The sequence below is a fragment of the Hylobates moloch genome, unplaced genomic scaffold (genome assembly GCF_009828535.3).
Source record: "Hylobates moloch isolate HMO894 unplaced genomic scaffold, HMol_V3 SCAFFOLD_8, whole genome shotgun sequence".
Lineage (NCBI taxonomy): Eukaryota > Metazoa > Chordata > Mammalia > Primates > Hylobatidae > Hylobates > Hylobates moloch.
The window spans coordinates 118,225,283-118,247,769 of NW_026652283.1; the positions used below are offsets into that span (position 1 = coordinate 118,225,283).

At 43.9% G+C, this 22,487-nt stretch overlaps 1 long non-coding RNA gene across 1 annotated transcript; it reads left to right on the forward strand.

The window, feature by feature from the left end:
• Positions 1–5,995: 5,995 nt before the first annotated feature.
• Positions 5,996–22,189, forward strand: LOC131384090 (uncharacterized). The gene is made up of 3 exons (XR_009214603.1): positions 5,996–6,155; positions 21,367–21,619; positions 22,052–22,189. It is a non-coding gene; the product is annotated as an uncharacterized LOC131384090 (long non-coding RNA).
• The last annotated feature ends 298 nt before the right edge of the window (positions 22,190–22,487 follow it).

Below are 22,487 nucleotides of genomic sequence, written 5' to 3' on the forward strand. Positions count from 1 at the left end.
TCTACTTCATGCTTTGGTGATCAAAAAATTAGCCAAGCATAGTGGCACATGCCTGTAGTCCCGGCTACTCAGGAGGCTGAGATGAGATTATCGCGTGAGCCTAGAGTAGTTCATGATTACAGTGAACTATGACCATCCCACTGTACTCCAGCCTGTACTCCTGGGTGCCAGAGTAAGACCCTGTACCCCCAAAAATAAATTAAAAAAAATAAAATAAAATAAAATATTTGAATGGAAAAGATACATTGAAATGGTTTGGGTGGCTGATGGCAGTGGTAGGTCCTACTCTCTGTTTATTGGAAGGGTCACTCCAATTAAACAAATATTGATGGACCACTCATTCTGTGCCAGGTTCTCTCTGAGTACTGAAGGTACCCAGATGAACAAAACATCATTCCTTCACTGAGTGAGCACACCCATGAGCAGTGAAGACAAGCAAGGAATATCACTAGCACAAAACGATAGCTGCTATACTTATAGGAGAAGAATACCATGCCAAAGGCTCCCGACCATAGCTGCACATCCAAATATAGGAGTTTTAAAAAATGTATGTCTTGGTCTGTGTTGTTTATCTATTACTGCTTCACAAATTACTCCAAAACTTAGCAGCTTGAATCACAAACCTTTATTATATCACGTAAGTTGTTGTGGGTCTAGAGTGTGGCAGCAGTTTTCCTAGGTGGTATTAGTATTGACACTGGGATTCCTCATGAGATTGCAGTCAAGATGTCAGCAGGGGCTTCTGTTATCTGAAGGCTTGACTGGGGCTGGAGCTTCTCACACAGCTGGCAAGTTAGTGCTGGCTTTTGGCAGGAGACCTCAGTTCCTCTGCATGCGGACCTTTCTATAAAGCTTCTTGTGTGTCCTCATGATAAGGTGGCTTTCCTCAGAGAGAGAGAGCAAGATAGAAGCCAAATGCCATATATGGCCTAGATCCAGAAGTCACATTGCATTGTTTCCACAATATCCTACTGGTTACACAGGGCAGCTCTATTTGGTGAGTGAGATGGCTACACAAGATTGTGGACACTAGGAAGTAAAGATCAGAGGAGGCCATTGGAGGCCGGCTACAGCCTGGCTCTAACCCCAGGGACTGAATTCAGTGTGCCTGGGTAGGGCCCAAGGTTCTGCTTATTTTGCCTTTTCTTTTCATTATCTTGGCTTTTTAATTTTTATTGAAATATAATATACATATAGAAAAGTATACAAGTCACAAGTGTTATCACAAGGTGCGTAATTTTTTACAAAAGACACACACCCATGGAATCTATACCCAGATCAAGAAACAGAGCATTAGTCAGGTGCAGTGGTTCATGCCTGTAATCTCAGCACTTTGGGAGGCTAAGGTCAGAGGATCACTTGAGCCCAGGAGTTCAAGACCAGCCTGGGCAACAAAGTGAGACTGTCTCCACAATTTGTTTTTAAATTAGACAAGTGTGGTGATGTATGTCTGTAGTCCTAGCTACTCAGCAGGCTGAGGTGGGAGGATTGCTTGTGCCCAGGAGGTTGAGGCTGCAGTGAGCCGTGATCACACCACGCACTCCAGTGTGGATGACAGAGTGAGTCCCTGTCTTAAAAAAAGAAAAAGAAAAAGAACATTGCCAGCTACCACCTCTTCAGGGGCCCTCATTACACTCTCTTCCAATCACTAAACTCTCAAGAGTATGTCTTCATGACTTCTAACAACCTAGAATCGTTTGTCTATTTCAAAACTTTACATACAAGGAATCATATAACATGTACTTATTTGTATCTGGCTTCTTTTCACTTGACATTATGCTCATAAGAGTTTTCTGTATTGTTATGTGTGTGGCTGTTTTTATTCATTCTCATTCCTACATAGTAGCCCCTAGAGTTAAATACCTATTCTCCTGTGTACAACTGTTTGGCTGTTATGACTAATGCAGCTACGAATAGTCGTTTAAGTGTCTTCTGGTGAATATGTGTACCTTTTTATGTGGTGTATACACCTAGGAATAGAAATGCTGGGTCATTACAGCAGGTATATGTTCAGCTTTATGGAGACTGTAGAACAGGTTTTCAAAGTAGTCCTATTAATATACACTCCTATCAACAGTCGATGAGAGTTCAAGATCTCCAATACTTAGTATTTTCTGTCTTTTTGATTTTAGTCATTCTGGCTGGCATAAGGTGATATCTCATTTTGGTTTTAATTTGCATTTTCCTGATGACAAATGAAGTTAGCACATTTTCCTAAGTTTATTGGCCATTTGGACGTCCCCTTGAAGTGACTGTTCATGTATTTTGCCCATTTTTCTATGGAGTGGCATGTCTCTTTCTTATTGATATGTAGGAGTTCTTTATATATTCTGCATAAGAGTTTTTGTTAGATATACATATTAAAAATATCTCCTCCCATTCTATGGGTCACCTCTGACTCTCTTAATGGTATGGCCACCACCTCGTGAACGTGGGAGGTGGAGCTTGCAGTCAGCCAGATTGCACTACTGCATTCCAGCCTGCGCAACAGAGCAAGACACCATCTCAAAAAAAAAAAAAAAAAATTTGCTGAGAGGTTGAGGGTTGTGGATCATGAGGTCAGGAGATCGAGACCATCCTGGCTAACACGGTGAAACCCTGTCCCTACTAAAAATACAAAAAAATAAAAATAGCCTGGTGTGGTGGCTGGTGCCTGTAGTCCCAGCTACTCTGGAGGCTGAGGCAGGAGAATGGTGTGAACCCGGGAGGCGGAGCTTGCAGTGAGCTGAGACCGCACCACTGCACTCCAGCCTGGGCAACAGAGCAAGACTCCGTCTCAAAAAAAAAAAAAATCTTTCCCTACTTCTAGTCATGAAATGTTCTCCCTATTTTTTTCTAAAATCTGTGTTGTTTTACTTTTAGTATTTAGATATGCAATCCATCTGTAATAGTTGTTTTGTTTGGTGTCAGGTAAGGATCACGATTTTTTTTTCTTTATATGGAGATCTAATTGATATGAACCCATCTATTGAAAAGATGGCCCTTCCCCACTGCACCTCCACATCACCAGTACTGTATTCAGGTGACTACATATGTGTGTGTGTCTGCTTCTGGGCTCTCCATTCTGTTCCATTAGTCTATTTGTCTGTCCTTGCACCAGCCATACTGTGTTAACTATTACAGATGTACATAGGTTTTTATACTGGTGTTATAAGTCCTCCAGTTTTTTTGGAAACCTTTCCCTCCAAATCAGGAATGGTAAGGTTATCCACTGTCATCACTTCCACTCAGCATTGTCCAGACAGTCCCAGGACATGCAGTAAGACAAAAGGAGAAATGGTGTAAGAATTGGAAAGGAAGGAAGAAAACTGTCCATACTTGCAGACAACATGATTGGATAATAAGTAAATTTAGAGAGGCTACCAGATACAAGGCTAATATACAAAAAGCACATGTATTTCTATATATTAGCAAGACATGGAAAAACAGAAATTTCCAAGTAATACCATTTACAATGGCATCAAAAGCTACCAACTGGATGTGCAAGGCCTCTCCTACATTGAGTACTACAAAAATTTATTGAGAAATTGTATGGAGGGATATACTATGTTCTTGGACAGAAAGATGTAATATTTAATGTTGTCCTAATCAAAATCCCAACAAGGTGAGTTGTGTGTGTGTGTGTGTGTATGTGTGTGTGTGTGTCTGTGTGTGTATGTGTGTGTGTGTGTCTATGTGTGTATTTGAGTCCATCAGAGATAGGAACTCTCCAAGCATTGGTTAGAATGGAAGCACATCCTTCCCGCTAAAAAAAAAGAAAAAAGAAAAAAGAAAAGAAGAGCTGGCTCTGGGTGGGCATTCCATAAAAGGGAAAGTGTTGGTATAACATCATGGATGTTACCACATGCACAGTACATCCTAGGAACTGAAATAGCTTGGTTAGAGGTTAGGCTGAGTGAGGGTGGTATAATGAAAGGTGGGGTGGGGAATGCCAACCAATAGCCAGAATGTTAAAGATTTTAAATGCCAGGGATAATTCAAATTAGAGTATGAGCTTTATCACTGGTTCCTTGGATTGCCCACAATTGTGTTATTACCTTTTAAGCAAGGTAATAGCATGCTTTGCACATGTTAATTCATAATCTCCATGACCATCCTGATAGGAGGTATTATTATTATCATCCCTGTTTCACAGAGGGAGAATCTAAGGCAAAGAGGTTAAGAACTTGCCCAACCCAAGGGCACAGCTCATCAGAGGGGAGACTTAGAGTTTGATCTGAGGCAGTCTGGCTCTAGCATCTCTAAATATTTTAGTCCCCACACTTTGCTGCCTCTGACTATTAAAACTTCATCAGACAGTGAACTTTGGCAACAGTATGAGGGTTGGTTTGAGGCTGTGATGAGAGAAAATATAGGCAGAGAGACATCTTAGGAAGGAATCAGTGGCAAGTTTCTGAAATCGAGTGATGCCAATGGGAATGGAGAAGCAGGGATAGAGCTGACCAATGTCACTGAGCTGAGATGACAGATTTGCTAATTGGGGGTCAGGGGACAGGAGGAGGGGAAAAGGGAAGTCAATGAATAAACCCTGAATAAAGGTGGTAGTTGGCTGGGTGTCACCACATCTATAATCCCAGTACTTTGGGAGGCTGAGGCAGGCAGATCGCTTGAGGCCAGGAGTTCAAGATCAGAATGGACAACATGGCAAAACCCCATCTCTACTAAAAATACATAAATCAGTCAGTGATGGGGATGTGTGCCTGTAATCCCAGCTACTCGGGAGGCTGAGGCAGGGGAATTGCTTGAACGCAGGAGGCGCATGTTACAGTGAGCTGAGATTGAATCACTGCACTCCAGCCTGGGTGACAGACATACAAAAGTACAGGCGTACTTACACTTAGCATTGTAGGTATGGAGGCCCTTGCTGTGGGTGTGGGAAAACAGGGTTTTCTATGACAACAGAGCAATAGCTCAAGTGTATGTAGTTCTGTTCCCAAAAAGTCCCTAAGTCGTTTCCAAACTATGGCTTCAGCCTCACCTTCTCTATTGCTCAGGGCTCCATTCCTTCTTCTTTTCTTTGTCTCCAATTCATGTCCCATACAGAACAGTTCAGTAATTTATTTTTTGGTCTTAGCAAGGCTCATCCTTGCCCTCTGGATATCACTGTCCACACCAAGAGGCTTATCCAAGAAAGTTCATCTCCGAGAGGAACTATAGCACCAGGTGTTAGGATAATATGTTTGCTGCTCCATTACAGCACGAAGGCCTTTCATTACTTCCTACATTTAACTTCAGAGGTTAAATGTAGAGGGTCCGCCTTCCACCCTGAAGCCTCCCTCTGGTGTCTTCAACTGTGGGGTGTTATAGTCATGTGTTGAATCTGTGTTTTAATTTGTAAACTGAAACCTTAATACAGCTCTCTTAAATGTTAGAACAAGTGGAAAAGTCACTTAGGGAGCTTGTAGAAATGCAGGGTCCTGGGCATCCCTCCTAAAAACAGTCCTTTTTACTATGCCTGGAGTAGGATCAAGATAGCTCTCTTTTTGACGATTTTTAAACCCCAGCCTCTGTTCCAGATGGTTTTGAGGAAGGTGGTTCTCACACCACACTGACAGGCATTGCTGTAGTGGGTGGTGGGGATGCTTCCACCTCCCGTGCAGCAAGCCCTTTCCAACCCACTGAGTAAGGACCTGGATAAGCACTTGACATAGTGGCTCATTCTGCCAGCAACTCTGTGAAATATACGCTATTATTAGCCCATTTCACAGGGAGGAGAGAGTGGCTCAGAACGATCAACCTGCTCCAGGTTTCACTGCTAGTTCATTGACTCACTCACTCATTTACACTCCACCATATGCTAGACCCTATCCTGGGGGCCAGTAGGTGTCAGAGGAAAGGTATGAACTTAGAACTCCAAGCCTACATCCTTCACCACCATGGCATAATGTCTTCCTGAAGCATTGTGATGTAGAGGCCTTGTGTGACCGGGCAGAGGATACAGGAAATAGGGAGGCCCCATCTGGCTGACCTGTGCTGGCTCCCAGGGAGGTACTGTGGGGGCCTGTGGACCTGCAGAGGGCATCCAGGGCCAAGCATACACTCTGCAGGTGGAAGGTGTGGGGCCACTGGGACCAAGGAAGGCACCGCGACATCAGGAGAGGCAGAAACAGGATCCGCCCGAGGTGGGGGTACTGAGATTGAAGGAGAGAGTGGAGGTAATGTTAGAGCCACCTAATTTCCCCCAAATTCCTCTTTCTCTTCCTTCTCTCTCTTCTCGAGTCCTCCCTGCCTCCCTCTATTCATCTTCCTTATTCCTTCTTCGGCCTCCCCTTCTCACTCTTCCTTCTCTCTTGATCATCTCTTCTCTCACTCTCTGGCTGCCTGTCCTGGGAGGTCTGAGTCACTGTGGTAACAGCTGTATGTCCCAGCCCCTGCAGCTCTCCTGCAACTCCCCTCCCCACTACTGGGGACATTTTAGGACTCTCTCAGGTCACCCCTGAGTCCCTGGACCAATCATGACAGATGACAATGCCAACCCTCACCTGGTGTTTGAAGGACCAGGCAGGGAGCTGAGAAGTACAGAGGGAGACGAGGTCTGTGTCTCCAAGATCTCACGGACACAAAATGCAGAGGGTGGGGATGGGTCATGGTATAAAGTGGGAAAATGGTATGAGATAGGTACGAAGGATTCCACCCAAAATCCTCATATCCCACCAGTGTTTCTACATCCTGACTGTCATTGCCTTGGTCCATTGTTCATCTGGACCCTTGTCCACCTGGATTCCTGCAGAGACCTCCTTTAGACCCTGGGTGTGCATCAGTACCCCTGGAGGGCTTGTCAAACATAGATTTGCTGTTCCCACCCCCAGCATTTCAGATCCAGTGGGTCTGGGGTGGGGCCAGAGAATTCACGCTTCTATCAATTCCAGGTGCGGCTGCTGCCGCACCACGCTTAGAGAATTCCTGTTTCAACTGATCTTAGCCCCAGCTCTCACCATCCTAGCCACTACATTATAAGCGGTATGAGTTATTATTATTTTTTGCTTCTTTATTTTTTTTGAGACAGGGTCTTGCTCTGTCGCCCAGGCTGGAGTGCAGTGGTGCGATCTCATCTCACTGCAGCCTCGAACTCCTGGGCTCAAGCAATCCTCCCACCTCAGCCTCCTGAATAGGTAGGACCACGCCTGGCTAAGTTTTTAATTTTTTGTAGAGATGGGGTCTCGCTACGTTGCCCAGGATTGTATCGAATTCCTGGTCTCAAGCAATCTTCCTGCCTTGGCCTCTCAAAGTGCTGGCATTACAGGCGTGAGCCACCACATCCAACCAGAGTTATTATTATTTTTTAAATAGAAATCTGATCATCATTCTCTCCTGCTTAAAACCAGTTAGTGTTTTTACCTTTGTTTGCAGGTTCACCTCAGGCCTTTGAGCCTATCCTGCCAAAAATTCTGGCCCCGTTCTCTGGAACCCAGGCGAGCTTCTCGCTGATGGGCTCTGCGCTCACTGACAGGCTCTGCGTGGCTGTGCTGCTTTGCTCATGCTGTTCCTTCTCCCTGGGATGCCCATACCCGTCCTCTGCCTGCTAACTCCTAGCTGTCTTCAGGACCCCTTGGCTCCTCACCCCTGGAAGCCTTTTTTGCTGTCTCCTTCTCTCCACGCCCCCATGCATCCTGAGCACCCCTTGCCCACAGGTGCTTGTCTCTAACACACCTGTACATCCTCCTTGCCTTTCTGACCCCCTTCCTCCTCCACGCACACACTGGGCATTCAGCAGTTGATACCTGTGCCCAGATCACCCATTCTCTGTCTTGTAGTCCCCTCCAGGCTCCCATGGTGCATGCATTCCTGTGTTCATTTGTTTATTCATGACACGGATCACTTACACAGCTGTACACCCACTTCCTTCTGAAGCACCAGCCTTGAGGCACTTCTGTTGGAGTCTCACCAAGACACAGGCTCTGGATCTGAGCTTCTTCCTTGGGGCTCATTTCCCTTCCAGCCTTCTGTCTACCGATCTGCCTTGACCACAGGCCCCTTCTAGGGGATGCGACAGCAGATGCTCTGGAATGTGTGCCTCCACTTCCATGTTTTCAGCGTTGGTGGTGCCATCTCTAAAAGCAAATTTCCCAGCAGAGGGAGCCCCCCTCATTCGTCCAGGTAAACCCTGCTGGGCTCCAAGCCCTCTGAGAGTGGGAATTTCAGTGAAAGGGGGGCAGAGCTATCTATATAAAAAAGGCAAATATTTGTTCCTTAGCACTTTCAGCAGCACAATACCAGCAGGTCCTATTTTAAACCCTTAGATAATTTGATCTTAATTATATGGTGTGCAGAGGCACTAATAAGTTTACAAATCTGCCAGCAACAGTAAACACATATGTCTTAGAAAATGCTACCCCTTTCTTTGCTTATTGTAGGACTCAGAATGTGGGTAATTGTGAACAATTAAGAGGGAGTGACCAAATGGTGATTCAAGGGAAGCCTCTAGATAGGTTGGTGGAAGCAGCAAGTCTGCAGGAGGATGAAGGGCACCTGGAGGCTAGGGAGGTGGCCCGGAGCCTACAACTGCAGAAGTTGCAGTTGATTGGGATCCAGAAAAGCTCATCAAGAAAGCCAAGACATGTCTGTAATCCCAGCACTTTGGGAGGACAAGGCGGGTGGATCACTTGAGGTCAGGAGTTCGAGACCAGATTGGCCAACATGGCAAATGCATGTCTCTACTAAAAATACAAAAATTAGGTGGGCATGGTGGTGGGCACCTGTAATCTCAGCTACTCAGGAGCCTGGGGCAGGAGAACTGCTCGAACCCGGGAGGTGGAGGTTGCAATGAGCTGAGAACGCGCCATCTCACTCCAGCCTGGGCGAAAGAGCAAAACTCCATCTCAAAACAAAAAAAGGCAAACCAAGATATTGTTCTTTCTTACTTCAAATGGGTACCAAGAGGCCCAGTGATAGGTTTGAGGGTTTCAGAAGAAAAAGGCTGTGTAGCAAATCCAAGCTTCTGCTACCAGCCCCTTGTACCATGGTGGAGTAGAATCAGCGTGGGCCTTGGGATCCACAGTTTGCACGACTCCCAGCTTGGCTCTGCTGCTCAGCAGCTAAATGCCATCGTGCTGGTTACCGTGGCTGTTCCTTGGCTTCTTCATCATAGAAAGGGGGAAATCCCTGCCTCCTGGGAGTCATGGTAGCACTAAGAAGCACATGTGAAGCCTTAAGCAGATGTCTCGGTGCACAGTAGGTACGCGACTCACATTCATTCATTTCATTCTCTGCTTCCTTTCTTTGCAAACAGATAAAATGCTTTTATCAAGGTCTTCTATGAGTGGTACACTTCCAGGCCCATAGGAGGTACTTGATCAATATTTACTCAAGGAAGGAACAAATAATCAATAAATACTATTTGCTACTAAGTCAAGGAACTCAAGCACAGAGAGGTTAAGTAACTTGGCTAAAGCACACAGCAAGCAGATGATAAGCTGGTCTTTAGTCATAGTGAGGGTCCAGATTCAGCACAATTCAAATTCAACATAGGGCAGAACCCAACTGCAGCATGGGGCTGGGGTATATTCCCTGATCTTTATCCTGAAATTGTAATATTCTACAAGAACGCTTATTTCACAGAGGAAAAAAGGAAACACCCCAAAAGCTGAGGGAGTGTGAACACCTGATTACAGGCTTCTTTGGATAGAATACAAACTTTGCTTCTGTGACACGTGTGTTTAGGCAGATTAAACTCATGTTTGGTTACAAACCCCAGGACAAAAGGAAAATAAATATGTTCGTAAAGTCTAGGAATTCTCAAAGGGAGGAAGACAAAAAAATCATCAGTTAATACTCTGATGGCTGCCTCTAGAAGAGTCTAGGATAGATCCCACCGAGGCATCCCTGTGCTCAGAGCCCCCCTGTGTTCCCCATTTCCCCCACACTATTCACTCTTCCAAGCATGGTGTTCATGACCCTCTGGTTCTGTCTGAATCCAGCACATGTTCTGGCTTCATCTCTCCTACTTTCCCCTCCCACAGCAAGACTAAGCCAAACATCAGACTGCGTCCTGGGCCCTGAAGACCTGAGCTTTGCTGCCCAAAGGCCTTTGCCCCTCTTCTCCTTAACCTGTTGGGAAATACTAACCAGTCTTTAAAGCCCAGTGGAAACGTATACATTCCCTCAAACTCCTGTCCTAGCTCCTTGACAGGAAACAATGGTTTCCTCTGCAATCCTAAAGCATTTAGTAGTTTTCCTGTTCCACTCATCGAAATCTGCCTTTTATTAAAATATTAAATTAATCTGGGCATGTGTCTGATTTACCCCTGAATGTGTAAACACACTCTTGTCCCCTACCTTCAGAATCCTGAACACTGAATAAGTGTTCAAAGAATGTGAGTGGATGGAAACCTCTTTAAATGAACAAAATAGAGGCCCAGGTGATTCAGGTATGTCATGCAGCGAGGTTTTATGCAGTCATTCAAGAAGTCATGTGCATATTTAAAGATACAGGCCTATAGCTATTAGCCTTTAATTTATACTGATCTGGCATGGCCACAGCTACTCACTGAACATTCCATCTGCTTTTATTTTTCCTGTCCCCTTGCAGTGAGTTATGCAGGGTCATGTGAATATTCTAGCCAATGGAACATCAGCACGAACCATTTGCTTAGGCAATGAAAAGTCCTTGTGTGACTCTCTGGGTTTCCTTCTTTTGCTGCAGTGACTGAGACAGCCATAGGGTTCAGATAGTCCAGCTACAAAATGGCAACGCCTCCATCACCTGGATACCTGAGCGACCGTATGGAGCAGAGGGACATGTAGGCTAATGTGACAATCAAGTGATATTACACTATATACATACAGTGCCTAAAACAGCCCTTGGCTTATTGTAGGTACTTGACAAATGCTAGCTCCCATCTTCCCTTCCATTCTTCCATGTGGCAGACTTAAAACTGTCCATTTGTAAACCCAGTTATCTAACACAGGGAGCCCAGGATAAAGAAGTTGAGATGGAGGATTCAGAAGTTCACAGCATGAGGTATTGCTGTAAGAGTGGGCCAGATAAGCTGTGACGATGGAAACTCTGGCAGGACCTGTGTGGATGAAGAAACGGGGAGCCTGAGGGTGCCCCTTACTCGGTAGTTTGACATTTGGCTTGCCTGACCTCTCTTATGTAATCATAGTGTTCAGTCCTTGCCCTCGTGGGGCAGAGGATAAGGGAGACAGAGAGGAATCTCTGGACGTCCACCATAACAGCAGAAGAGAGGTCTAGAGGGTGGTGTGTAGGGATAAAAGGTTATAAAATGGGTGAGGTTTAGGAGCCTGCAGAGAAAGAAAAGCATCCCACTTAATCCTATTTGTCCTATGGGAGTTTTCCAAAGCCAGACAAAGGAAATCCTATCTAACATCCGGTCTCCACACGCACACTGTCCAGGACAGTCTTTATGTTCTTTTTTAACTCAGCATACACTTGGCTGCACAGAATTTAAGAAGGACAAAAGTTGTTTTAATAGTGTTAATGGGGGGTGATGGGCGAATCATAATCTTATAACCAAAATGGCTCACTCATGTGTGCAGCTATTGAAAGCTAAGGCTCTTTGGTAGGGATAGAAGAAAAGGACTGGAAATAGCTTGCCGCCCACCTACTCTGCAGGAGTGCTGTGTGCATTTGCGAGGGGATGCTTGGCGCTGTGAACTCCGGGGAAGGAAGTTGCTTTGCCAATCCCAAATATTATTGTGACTTGCTTAGGCAGAGATGAAGGGGCGATGGGGGTGGGAGGCTGGCTGCTGCGTGGGGTGTTTTTCTTTTGGGGCTCCCAAGATACTTCAGGAGCAAAACTCCTGCTGAGAAACACTCCAAGGAGAATGGAATACATACTCTGGAATCTTATTCCTATGAGCGCCTGGTCGAGAAACAGTGCCTTGTCGTGGCTTCATGGCTTCATATATCCCAGCTGCTGACTTTTAACCTTATTGAAGGAAGGACACACACGGATCTTGCAAATAACTTAAAGCTTGTTAGAAAAATGGAATGAAGTAAATAACATTAGAGTAATAATGTAATGAAAGTAGAGCATGAACATTTTGTATCGTCATCCTTGCAAAATAGCTTAAAGTGCTTCTCAGGAAGGACTGCACTGGCATAAAGCTGTGCGTGGAACTACTGAAGTGCAGTTGGATGGCAGAAAATAATCACAATAATTATCACTGTCTTGCATTTGGAAAGCAGCTTAGAACTTACAAAGCACATTCCACGTGCTTCATCTCCCGTTAATCCTATAGCATGACATTTAGGAGAACACTTGGGATACTTTCCACTTCAGAGGCAGGAACAGTGAGGCCCACCCTGCTGAAGGGATTGGGCATCACAGCTAGTAAAATCCTCCTGCGTCCAATCCATTTTGGTTCCACCAAACAAAAATTCAAAAACAAAATACACCAAAAAAAGAACAAAGATGCATATTCAGTGATTTTAAAAGCAGCTTATAACATGGTAAGAAAAGGCTTTACAGAGAGAGCCTTCCACAGTGATTTCTAAACACATTTTGTTTTGTTCTTTGCTTAAGGAAACTGTGCTATGGTTTGGTGGAGGAGAGGGGAAAGTAGGCTTTTTTTTTTTTTTTTTACGTAGAAAAATGGAATTTAGAGAGCTCAAGAGGCAGGAGGGAAGATGGCATTGAGATGAGCTGAAGAGACAATAGACCCAGGAGGTGGGAAGACAGGGCTCTTAGATAAATTAGTGGAAACATTAATTTAACTCAAGAAGTAATTAGGCCAGGCATGGTGGCTCACACCTGTAATCCTAGCACTTTGAGAGGCCCACGCAGGAGGATCAATTGAGCCCAGGAGTCTGAGGCCACCCTGGGCAACCTGGTGAAATCCATCGTTACAAAAAAATACAAAAATCAGCCAGGTGTGGTGGCACACGTCTGTAATCCCAGCTACTTAGGAGGCTGAGGTGAGAGGATTGTGTGAGCCTGGGTAGTTGAAGCTGCAGTGAGCCGAGATCACACCACTGCAGTGCAGCCGTCTCAAAACAAACAAACAAAAAAGCCATTAGAAGCCCATGTAGGTTTCTCAGAAGGGGCACGACAGCAGCAAACTGCTTGAGAGATGATTCTTATGGCACCCCAAAACATGCAAAAGGGGAAATGGGTGTGCAATTGGACAACATTATGGAGGAAGGAAGGACAGACAGGACTTTGTGACAGAACTAACTCCAAGGGAGACAGGGAGGAGTCACACCTGACAGAGTCCAGAGCAGTAGGCTGGGGACCCGGCATGCTGGAAGCTGCCAATCAGAGTCACCTGGAAGCTCATCTGCACCACAAGAACTCATCCCCTTCACCCACCTGTGCTCAAACCTACCCTTCCAATTCCACATAGACTCTCTGGAGGTTGGGCGTTGATATGGTTTAGGTCTGTGTCCTTGCCCAAATCTCATGTTGAATTGTAGTCCCCAAGGCTAAAGGAGGGGGCTGGTGGGAGGTGATTGGATCATGGGGGCAGATTCCCCCTTGCTGTTCTTGTGATGGTGAGTCAGTTCTCATGAGATCTGGTTGTTTAAAAGTGTGTAGCATTTCCTCCTTCTCCCTCTTCCTCCTGCTTCAGCCATGTAAGACGTGCCTGCTTCCCCTTTGCCTTCTACCATGATTGTAAGTTTCCTGAGGCCTCCCTAGCCATGCTACCTGTACAGCTTGCAGAACTGTGAACGAATTAAACCTCTTTTCTTTAAAAATTACCCAGTCTCAGGCAGTTCTTTACAGCAGTGCAAGAATAAACTAATACAGGTGTATATTGGGAAGAGCTCCCCAGGTAATTCTCCCATGGGATACCAAGACACAGGATAAAAGGATAAAAATTAAGACCCCAGTGCCAGAAGAGCTTAGGTCTAACACGAGTAGATAGGCAATATGAACTGCAACTAGCAGTGCTATGTGATAGGGTGGGGGTATGTAAAGAAGGCTCTAGGAACTCACGTGACAGGGATGGTTCACCCTACATAGAGAAGGGGAGAGTCAGGAAAAGAGACAGTTGAGCTGTTCTAAATCCTAGCTGACTGTTTCAAATAACCAATTAAATCAGGCTGGAGGGCTCCGGGTGGGGGGCAGGCGGGGGGTGGGGTGGACGGGGCGGGGTTGCCTGGGTAATTAGGTGTTTTAATGCATGTGGTTCTAATGGAACCAGGGTTGAGAACAGCCGTCAGATTTTTTTGAGACAGGGTCTCGCACTGTTACCCAGGCTGGAATGCAGTGGGCGATCTCGGCTCACTGCAAGCTCTGCCTCCTGGGTTCACACCATTCTCCTAACTCAGCCTTCCAAACAGCTGGGACTACAGGCGCCCGCCACCACATCCCAGCTAATTTTTTGTGTATTTTTAGTAGAGATGGGGTTTCAACATGTTAGCCAGGATGGACTCGATCTCCTGACCTCGTGATCCGCCCGCCTTGGCCTCCCAAAGTGCTGGGATTACAGGCGTGAGCCGCGGCACCAGGCCACTTTTTGTAATTTTTTCTAGAGATGAGGTTTTGGTTTTGCCATGTTGCTCAGGGTGGTCTCAAACTCCAAGGCTCAAGTGAACCACCCGCCTCAGCTTCTGAAAGTGTGGGCATTACAGGCGTGAGCCATTGTGCCTGACCCATAAACCATTTTTTAGAAGAGAGTTATGACACAGCTATGTTTTTTAACAATTCTGGTGGGGGAGTGAACCGGTTAGGCTTTGTGTTCCCATGTGTAGAGGGAAGGGAGTGATTGGATTATGAGGGTGGTTTCCCATGCTATTCTCACGATAGTGAGTGAATTCTCACGAGATCTGCTGGTTTTATAAATGGTAGTTTTTTCCTGCTCTCTCACACTCTCTTTCTCACCTGCCATCACGTAATACGTGCCTGCTTCGCCTTCCACCGTGATTGTAAGTTTCCTGAGAACTCCCCAGCCATGTGGAACAGTGAGCCAATTAAACCTCTTTCCTTTATGAATTACTTAGTCTCGGGTAGTATCTTTATAGTGGTTTGAGAACGGACTAATACAGAGAGGATGAGTAAAAAGAGATGCAAGAATTTCCAACATTTGGCTAAATTTATTCGGGCCACGGGGCCCCCTTTTGCCTCCAGTGGTGATAAGGCAATGGCCAGTGAATCTTAGAAAAACGGTGTGTTTGAAAGTCGCAAAAATGATTGTCTTACTTCTCCATGAGATTTTTGTTTGTTTAAATAAAATGAAACGTGATACAGTACACTTCCCTTCCAAATTCCAAAGTGTGGAGTTGCCTTACCTCTAGCTAATTAAAGGTTATCAAAATAAGTGATTTCAAAAACACATGTCCTTCCAATTCAGGATGTAAAATCCGTCCCATCCTCAATTTTTGTAAGAGTTTCAGGCAGTGTAATCATATTTTAAGTATCAATCCAGGCACTTGGAAAAGCAGTTCTAGTAAATGAGGTAGGTCTTTGCCTTTGGACTAATGTGAGCATGGAGGGCGGCTATTTTCTTCCTTTTCCTGGCCGTGTTCCTGCCTTCCTTAAGAAATCTTTGTATTAAATTGAAGTTTATTTTCATTGTTTATAGTTTTTAACTGAACACCTTTAGTTGTTTTGAAATTAAAATATGGCTGAATTAAAGTTTATATTTAACCCTTTTACACCTGTAATCCCAGCACTTTGACAGGAAGATTGCTTGATACCTGGGCAACATAGCAAGACCCTGTCTCTACAAAAAAATTTTAAAATTAGCTGGGTGTGATGGCATGCACCTGTGCTCCCAGCTACTCAGGAGGCTGAGGCAGGAGGATTGAGTGAGCCCAAGAGACTGAGGTTACAGCAGCCATTTCTGTGCTATTGCACTCCAGCCTGGGCAACAGAGTGAGACCTTGTCTCAAAAAAAAACAAAAACAAAACAAAACAAAAAAAACCCAAACACCCTTTTAAAACCCATTAAATTAAGTTGATTTTTACATGTATGTTCTTGAATTTTACCCCCCTCTTTCTTCTCCTTCTGTGAATACAAGATATTCACAGATACCTCTTAGTACAAAGTACACAAACACAGACACTGTTTCCAGATGGTCGTACAAGTTTAATGGTGGGTAGGAGCACTGTAGACCTGAGTTTACAGATGCTTCGTTTTATTTTTAGACTCCTCGGATGGATTTCCTTCCTCAGTGTAATCAAGCACTCATTAAAAGCCCAGTAGACCAGGCTTGGGGGTGAGGGGCAGAGAGATGAATTCAAGTTAGGCTTTGCACACTCCTGATCTTCCTGATATTAAATTTAAGAGATAAGTATGGGAACGAGATTGTTTTTTCTGTTTTAATGTAATGAAACTGGGGCCCAAAAAGGTTCAGGGCATCGACTGAAGCTTTATAGGAGTGGATCCAACAAGACCCTTCTGCCTTGGATCCCATCCAATCATTCTGTTACATGATGTGTTTCAAGAATGCCTGAGTCAATGGGGAGGTGGCAGTAACTGATCATTTACTTCACTCTTACAGAAAAATTGGCATTTCCATTATGTACTGTTTTTCTGAGCTTTTTAAGCATGGACTGAAAAAAAATGATAGAACCTGCCTGGTAAAGTGCTTATTAAGTGTGGGGAATCAAATATTATACCCTTAACTGTTTCCCATTAGAAAACACCAAAATGTTTTAATAAAACATTTTAATAAATGTTTTTTAAATGTTCAATATTTTACTTAACATAGTTTTACACTCATTACAGACCATTAAAAAGTATTAATTGAGCCAGGGACTATTAAGTTCCATATGATTGGTACTTATGTTTTTAAAATTGTAAGTGTGAGCCCTGACAACAGTGCTGATGATTTTACATTTTCACAGAACTACCCTAAAACTTTGAAGTTCCTTAACTATTAAACAATAAAACACTAAAATTCTACAAGAAGTTCTGGCAAAACCCAAACCACTGTTTTATACCTTAAAAAATTCTCAACATATCCTAAAGGAATTCTATAATTCTTTTTTTTTTTTTTTTTTTTGAGATGGAGTCTCTGTCACCCAGGCTGGAGTGCAGTTCTTAAATTTCACAACTTGTAGTTTTTAAACACCAGATGCTAATTGACCTCTTTTGCCCATAGGTCAAAAATTGTAGAGAAAGAACTCATTGGCTCTGCTTCCAGGTGTCCTCTCTTGGGCCAATTAATGATGGTTGGGGTAGTGGGGGATGAGTTTGGTCAGAACATTTCAGGGAAGGCTCCAGGAAGGTTCAGCCCCCAATCTCGGCTCACTGCAACCTCTGCCTCCTGGGTTCAAGTGATTCTCCTGCCTCACCCTCCTGAGTAGCTGGGGCTACAGGCACCCGCCACCATACCTTGCTAATTATTTTTGCATTTTTAGTAGAGACAGGGTTTCGCCATGTTGGCCAGTGTGGTCTTGAACTTCTAATTTCAGGTGATCCACCCACTTTGCCCTCCCAAAGTGCTGGGATTACAGGCATGAGCCACCGTCCCTGGCCAGAATCCTCTAATTCTTTATGTCTCAACTCACTCTTGAACTTCATTAAGAAAAAAAGGCAACCATAAGTTTCTGAGCTATTAGACATATAAATTGTCATATTGTCCCTTTTTACTTATTTCTTTGTTTTCTTCATGCATGCAATAAATCTTCCTTTTTCTGTTAGATAGTAGAAGTGACTCATAAAACTTTCTTAAATTAATCTAGGTAAAGTGTGATTCATTAGCTTTGTATTTTGTGTTTTCAAAGTTGAAATTTTAGCCACAGCAGTACTAAGGATTCCACCCTATTTCCTACCCCAAACTTGACAGCTTCTCTTATAATTGTACTTCAGTTGCTGGGAATACTGGAAATAGCATGAACTTTATATTAAGGTGGGCCTGAATTAAAGTCCCAGCTTCACCACTTTTTGGCTGGGTGACTTGGGCAAATTACTTCTCTGGGCTTGTTTCCTCATGGGCAAAATGAGAATACTTTATCTTCAGGAGAGTGGTAAAAATTAAGTAATAATGAGTGTTGAACTCCTAGCCCAGTGCATGGTGCAAGTAAGTTCGCTGAGGTGAGTTTTCTTGTCTTTTTTTGGTAAGCAAAGCAATAAAGAGACAAACAAAAATCTTCTTACCTAGCACCTCTTTCTTCTAAGCCACAAATCACATTCATAGACTTTTCATCCCAAATCAGACATCTTCAAATGTGCACTCCACGAGAGCTGGCTCTTATCTCTATCCTCTAGAAAACAAGGAGCTTTGTTAACTCTCCTCTCCTTTGGGAAATGCTAGCTTTCACTTCAGAAAGCAGAATCTTAGGAGTTTGAAATAAACATTTTAAAAGCCAGTTTGGTTGCAATTTTAAGTACATTAACAGTATATTTTATTTATTTATTTTTTTTTGAGAGACTGAGTCTCGCTCTGTCGCCCAGGCTGGAGTGCAGTGGTCGATCTCAGTGCACTGCAACCTCCGCCTCCCAAGTTAAAGCAATTCTCATGCCTCAGCCTCCCAAGTAGCTGGGATTACAGGCATGCGGCACCATGCCCAGCTAAGTTTTGTATTTTTGGTAGAGACAGGAGTTCACCATGTTGGCCAGGCTGGTCTCAAACTCCTGACCTCAAGTGATTCACCCGCCTTGGCCTCCCAAAGTGTTGGGATTACAGGCGTCAGCCACTCCACCCAGCCAAATTGTTTTTTTAAATAATAGTGAATATTGAAGATGGATGTTCTTATCAGTGGAGGCCCACCAATGGGTATAAATGGTAAATTTGTGTGTTCCGGACTTTTATGAAATTTCCTGCCCAGAATCCTCCTTCTTTTGGGGGCTGGACCTTCCTGGAGCCTTTCCTGAAATGTTCTGATCAAACTCATCCCCTACTACCCCAACCATCATTAATTGGCCCAAGAGAGGACAGCTGGAAGCAGAGCCAATGAGTTCTTTCTCTACAATTTTTGACCTATGGGCAAAAGAGGTCAATTAGCATCTGATGTTTAAAAACTACAAGATGTGAAATTTGAGAACAATATGGACCTACTTCCTACCACCTGGATAAATCTGGTGAAACAAGTAGAGATGAAAGATGGGGAGGTGGCCCGGCATGGTGGCTCACAGCTGTAATCCCAGCACTTTGGGACGCTGAGGTGGGCGGATCCCCCGAGGTCAGGAGTTCGAGGCCAGCCTGGCCAACATGGTGAAACCCCATCTTTACTAAAAATACAAAAATTAGCTGGGCGTGGTGGCGGGTGCCTGTAATCCCAGCTACTGGGGAAGCTGAGGCAGGAGAATTGCTTGAACGCAGGAGGTGGAGGTTATGGTGAGCTGAGATCATGCCACTGCACTCCAGCCTGGGCGACTGAATGAGACTCTGCTCATGAGAAGGAAAGAAGGATGGTGAGTTAATCTTGGGAGTCTCAGTGCCAGTTGCCACATCCTCCCTCTCTCAAGTGAGCTTGTAATTCTCCAGTAGCTGCCAGCCTGGAGGGTTTGCTTTGAGACAGGGTCTCACTCTGTCACCCAGGCTGGAGTGCAGTGGTGTGATCATGGCTAGCTTCAACCTTAGCTTCCTGGGCTCAAGCAATCTTCCTGCCTCAGCCCCCTGAATGGCTGGGACTATAGGTATGTGCCACCATGCCTGGCTAATTTTTGTGTTTTTTGTAGATTCAGGGTTTTGCCAGGTTGCCCAGTCTGGTCTCAAGTTCCTGGGCTCAAGCAATCCACCCACCTTGGCCTCCCAAAGTGTTGTGATTACAGGAGTGAGCCACCACACCCAGCCAAGGGTTTGCTTTTCTTTCTTCCTGAGATAAAGCATTTTGAGTGTGAAAGTGGGAGACGGGGAAAAGAAGGAAACTAAGTTCTCTCTTCTTTAGGAAAATCTTCTAGAGAGGGAGGTGGTTTTAAATCAGTCAGTCTACCCATAACAGAATCTAGCATCACCACGAGTTACTGGAAAGTTTGCAGATTACAGCTTGCCCTAACTGATTTACTGGGTAATCTGCCTTATATATTATTCATGGCTCCTCCTCTTTGCCTCACTGGCTCATGCCATTGATAGCGTACTCTTCTGGGGCAAGGATCAGAAGACTAAAAGTGTGTGTTTCAGGACATGTGTAGCACAATATTTCAAAATTAAGTAAAATTACAGCTAATACTTCTTGTGTGCCTACTATGTTCTATGCACCCTTCCAAAGCTTTCTACATTTCAGCTCATTTCTCTTTTACAACCACCTATGTCAAGGTCATTGTTGTCATCCTTATTTTATGGTTGAAGAAACTGTGGCACAGAGGGGCTAAGTAGCTTTTCCATGGTCACCTAGGTGATGTGGGGTAGAATCAGAATTCAAATCCAGGCAGCTTGGCTCCAGAATCCTTGCTCTTACTGCCCATGGGATATGGTATATGTGGTTTTCCTTTAATGACCAGATACAGGATTTGGTGCTTCATGGCAGTACTTCCTGAGTCCTGTGGGATCGCTGGATTCCTCCTGGGGAGAGAAGGTGGTTTTAGACCTGCTGCCATTATCTGCCTATGGTGATTCAAAAGCTCGGGGATTTGTCCAACCACTGATAACTGAAGTTTGTTGGAATAACGTCATTATTCCAATTATTCTGTATGAAATTCTGTAGAATTCTATAAGAATTTCCTTATACACAGTAGACGTCTAATACCTAATCAATAAATTAAAAATGGAGGAACAACTAGTTATAAAGACTATGTAAATGTATAATAGGGATTGGATGTTGGCCATTTCTGGGTGGTAAGAATACTGATGATTTTTACTTTGTTTTTCAAGTTTTTGTTTGTTTGCTTGTTTGAGATGGAGCCTCGCTCTGTCGCGAGGAGTGATGTGGTGTGATCTCCACTCACTGCAACCTCTGCCTCCTGGGTTCAAAGCAATTCTCCTGCCTCAGCCTCTTGAGTAGCTGGGATTACAGGCGACTGCCACCACGCCCAGCTAATTTTTGTATTTTTAGTAGAGATGCGGTTTCCCCATGTTGGCCAGGCTGGTCTTGAATTCCTGACTTCAGGTGATCCGCCCACCTCAGCCTCCCAAAGTGCTGGGATTACAGGCGTTAGCCACTACACCCAGCCCATATTTCAAGTTTTTAACCAATTACATGTATCCTTATTTTCAAATCAGAAAAAAGTATTTTTTATAAGAAGACATTTAGATACAATAATTATCTTGTGTCAGTTTTTGTTTCATTTTCGTGTTTTATACTCCAAAATAAATGTTTTACTTTGCATGTTGCATGTCCTAAGTGTAAAGTTTTATGTAAATAGTCAATAAATACCTGTTGTCATATTTGTTAATATATCCCATTTTCATAAGACCCTGTCATTCTTGATTTTTAAAAAATCATAAAATTTAAAAATATAATAATAGATGAAACTCTTAGAATAATGGAATTACATATATGCATTAATCATATGTAACTGGTAGTTTAAGACGCTAATTTTTCTTACATTTTTTGTTTCTTTCAATTCTAGAAAATGCTTCATCGCCCCAGGGAAGCTTTTTAATTTAAACAGACGTTTAAATTAAAAGGAGACCATATGAGTGGTCCTTCATCCAATACAATTGGTATCCATATAAGCAGAGGAGATTTGGACACAGAAGCACATAGAGGGATGACTATAAGAGGACACAGGGAGAAGATGACATCTACAAGCCAAGGAGAGGGACCTTAGGAAAAACCAACCCCACTGACACCCTGACCTTGGACTTCCAGCCTCTGGAACGGTGAGAAAATAAGTTTCTGTTACTTAAGTCACCCAATCTGTGCTAATCTGTTATGGCAGCCTTAGCAGACTAATGCACAGGCATTGGTCCTATGTGAGACCCCAGAACTCTCACATCCTCAGGTGGAGAACCCCAGGATGACTGAGGCAGAGAGCTTGCCACTCTTGTAGCATTAGGGCCGGAATAGCAACTCAATTGTTTAATTAAAAATAAAACAATGCCTTATTTCTTCCACATCTAAATTTGCACCCTATGATTCAAACTTATTACCCATGTTCTTTTGTTGCATGTTGATTTTTCTGTACTATAATTTGAGGAATCTGTTTTTATTTATACTATTTGTTATTTTTTTAATGTATCTCTCTTAGAACTCATTTTTTTACCCATTGTAAGGTTATTCAAAGTCACCTAATACTTTTCTTACTTTTCTAGGAAGATTGGCTATACTGATTTTTGTCTTAAGTGTTCAAAACTGCATACACATACTCATATGCACGCACACACACGCACACACGCACGCACACATGCACACACACATGCGCACACACATGCACGCAAACACACGCACACACGCACACGCACACACACACATTTTCTTTTATAGAAAGTCTTCAGAGGGAAGTTTCACTATAGAGGAGAGACTTAGGAGAAAGAACTGGAAGCCAGACCTCCCAGTTTTCAGCTGATTCAGCTGACAGGAGGCAGAACAAACCAACAATAAACAGGAAAAGCATTGAAAAGGACTTTGAGACTTCTGTGATTTTTATCAGCAGATGGCAAGTGTAATTTAATCTAGACAAACTAATAATTGGGGAACAAAAAGGTTGGTCCAGTGATGTGGGCAGAAAATAATCCTCCAGCACACAGA